Genomic DNA, 3,207 nt, shown 5'->3' with positions numbered 1-3,207 from the left:
CTTGGGTCGCACATGCACACCACCCCAACCCACCAGAAAAATGTCTTTGGTGGACTGGGCACCCTCTGTCAGCAACCCTGCCTTGTGGAGCTCCTCCTCTGCTTCTTCACTCATCGTACAAGCCATTGAACCAGTGTCTAGCATAGCATATAGAGCAACTTGGTCATTCACCAGCACATCAGTGTAGAATAGATCATCTGCCTTCTCAAGTTTGTGTATATTCTGGAAAATCATGACACTACCATTCGGTGCAGTCTTGCAGCTCTCTTCATATATTGCATGTATGTCTTCTTCAGTTTTGAGGGTCTGACATGACGCACTCACACTTTGCCCTCCACAATGTGAGCGACTCAGTTTCCCTGGTTGGGTGTGTGGTTCTCTGCTTGGGTTTGGCGTGGAGCGGCCCGTGGGCAATCTCTCCTTGTGTGGCCAGGTTCCAGACACCCAAAGCACCTCTTCTCTTTCATGCAGTGTTCACGTGTGATGTGAGTTTTGTCACCACATACACGGCAAGAAGTGGGGCGTGTCCACTGGGTTGGCTGTTGGACAGGGGAGGCTGCTCTGGCCAAAACGCCTTCTAGCATGCTTAGTACTCGTTCTAAAGACCCTGCTTCTGAAGTGGTGACTGCACTCACCTTTGTCTGTGTGGAAGGTTCTTGAACACCCGCTCTCGTTGCAGTCAGCTCCTCAACTACAGGTTGACAGGTAGTGGTAGCTGCTGTCACCATTTTGAACTTCTCTGCTCTAATGGCCCTCTTCCTTGCCTGATGCTCCCTCTGGTGCTCATCGATAGCTTCTTGCACCTCCACGGCTGACCATTTGCTGATAGGCTTGCATCGGAACACACTGGAGAGTTCGGGGTTGGGGCAGTTCCTGATGAACATCATAGCAATTTGCGCTGACATGTTCTCCATCTTCTCTCCACTTTTCCGCAGATGCTGGTCAGCGTGCTCGGCTGCTGTATTGAGCCGAACCCAGTAATCCACTGGGTTCTCATTTGCGTCAGACTGTGTAGAATAGAAATCAGCCATCGGTAAGCCAGACATGGGAGAGTCACTGAAGTATCTTCTGAGTATGTCGTATACCACTTCAGGGTGTGTGTTGATATCAGCACTACTCTTCAGCCCCACTTTAACGATACTCTTAGCTCGTCCCAAAAGATGACTGAGGATTTCATCCGCCTGCTCTGTAGTCGGACAATTCTTTTTATGCAGGTAAGCGTCCATCATATCTATCCACTCTTGTACGGTGTATTTGTCTGAGCCATCCCCCCTAAACATCGATGGTTCCTTGACAGCTGCATTCACCGTGATGTTCAGTCGAGACAAATCAACTGGGGAGGGTATGGGCTCGAGCGGGGGTGGTGTCATGGGGTGTGGGCAACTTAGAGTGGGGAAAGGTGTTTGGTTGGCTAATATGCGGCTAACAACAGTGTCACCAATGTGGGTTCCCAACTCCCCTAAAAGGTCACGCAATTGTGCCAGGGTGTCATTATTAGCAACGGTGGGAGTGGAAAACATTTGCCTTGCTACAGGGGTACCATCAGGGCTGCTACAGCCTGGCTGCCTAGCTTGCTCTGCAGTCCCTGCTTGCATCCACCCTCTACCCCTCCCAAATGGTGTAAAGTCCATTATATTTCAAACACAATGAATATAACAGTGGAAATATGACGTTAAAATAAAATTTAACTATACAGAGACACGTGGTATAAAGACACTGTACGTGAGGAAACGTAATGATAAATTGTGGAAAAACACAGCCACAGTAAAACAAAATCACTTTTTATCAAAAGTCTCAACGATCAACGGATCCTTTCTGATTGCTGTACGATACGCTTACTTGCTCACAGCATAACCTCGGCGATCTGCAGCAGCTGATCTGAAGAATCCGGGTCACGGCACCATTTTGTAACAGTCAGCGTTCTGCGTTGTGTATTTTCTTAGTGAGGCACACACACCGGAGTTGAATCACGGGGATTTATTCACCTTTTTTTTGGAAAAAACAAAAACAGGGCGTCACACACAGTCCACGGCAAACGGAATCTCTCTCCACAGCTCCGAGCGTCAGTGCTCACTCAATTCAATTATACATGTTTAAATGTGGAAATGGAAATAATAATAATAAAGGTAAAAAAAAAAGCATAATGGTCTCAAATAAATTAATTAAATAAAACACAGTATATAAAATATATACTTCAGCAAATAACAATATATATTAAGAAAAAGGATCCTTAAATGTGCAGCAATACACCTCATCTTTCCCACCCACATCAATTCTTTTTATATTTTTTATACAATAAACTAAGCCAAAAAAACTCATAACAGACATACCTTTTTTTTGGAAAAAACAAAAACAGGGCGTCACACACAGTCCACGGCAAACGGAATCTCTCTCCACTAAAGAATAAAGAAAAAAATACACACTCATATAAATGCTACAGCGGCACACAAGATGTCCACACAGACACACAGCAGAACCCCTGACCCGTGCACAAACTCATGAGACAGGAGACCCCACAACAACTGCAGCTAGCAGTAAGCTAACCAAGCTAATCTACACATCCTTTAGCATACAAAAGTTTTTGTTTTTTTCAACAATTCAACAGCCATTCGGGAATTCAACACACATGCACACCAACAAGTCACAAAACAGTGTGCATTCCCACAAAACACTTTTAAAAACGACAACCAAAAAGTTTATAAAAAAAACAAAAGGAGAGAGACATAAACATGACTTACCAGCTCCGAGCGTCAGTGCTCACTGAAGCTGGTCACAAAGGTGCGACGCCAAATCACCCCCCAGGGTAACAAAAAGGTATGTGGGTCGTTTTTTTTATAGGGTGCCATTTGGACTTCATAACTTGTAAAAAATAAATAGTTGATTTACCAATATTTTTATGTTCTATTGTATACATGACATATGTAACTTGCTGAAAAACATATTGGTCGAACTCAGGCACCTAAATCATAGTATATTTAGCTATATTAATGAGAGGTGACACACGGGATATGTCCACTCTGTTAAGGACATATGCATAACAGCATACATGTGTTTTCAGTGCATGATTGCCTGTATAATGACTTTCCTATATGGATTGTATATCCCTCACTCTAAGCAGATATATTTTTAGAATTCACTTCACACTGAAAAGCATTAACACTGTACTTTTAACACCAATGTATTTGCTGTATATGATATTTTGCAACA

This window comes from Entelurus aequoreus, linkage group LG10 (assembly GCF_033978785.1).
Source record: "Entelurus aequoreus isolate RoL-2023_Sb linkage group LG10, RoL_Eaeq_v1.1, whole genome shotgun sequence".
Classification (NCBI taxonomy): domain Eukaryota; kingdom Metazoa; phylum Chordata; class Actinopteri; order Syngnathiformes; family Syngnathidae; genus Entelurus; species Entelurus aequoreus.
Note: the sequence above shows the minus strand (reverse complement) of the source record.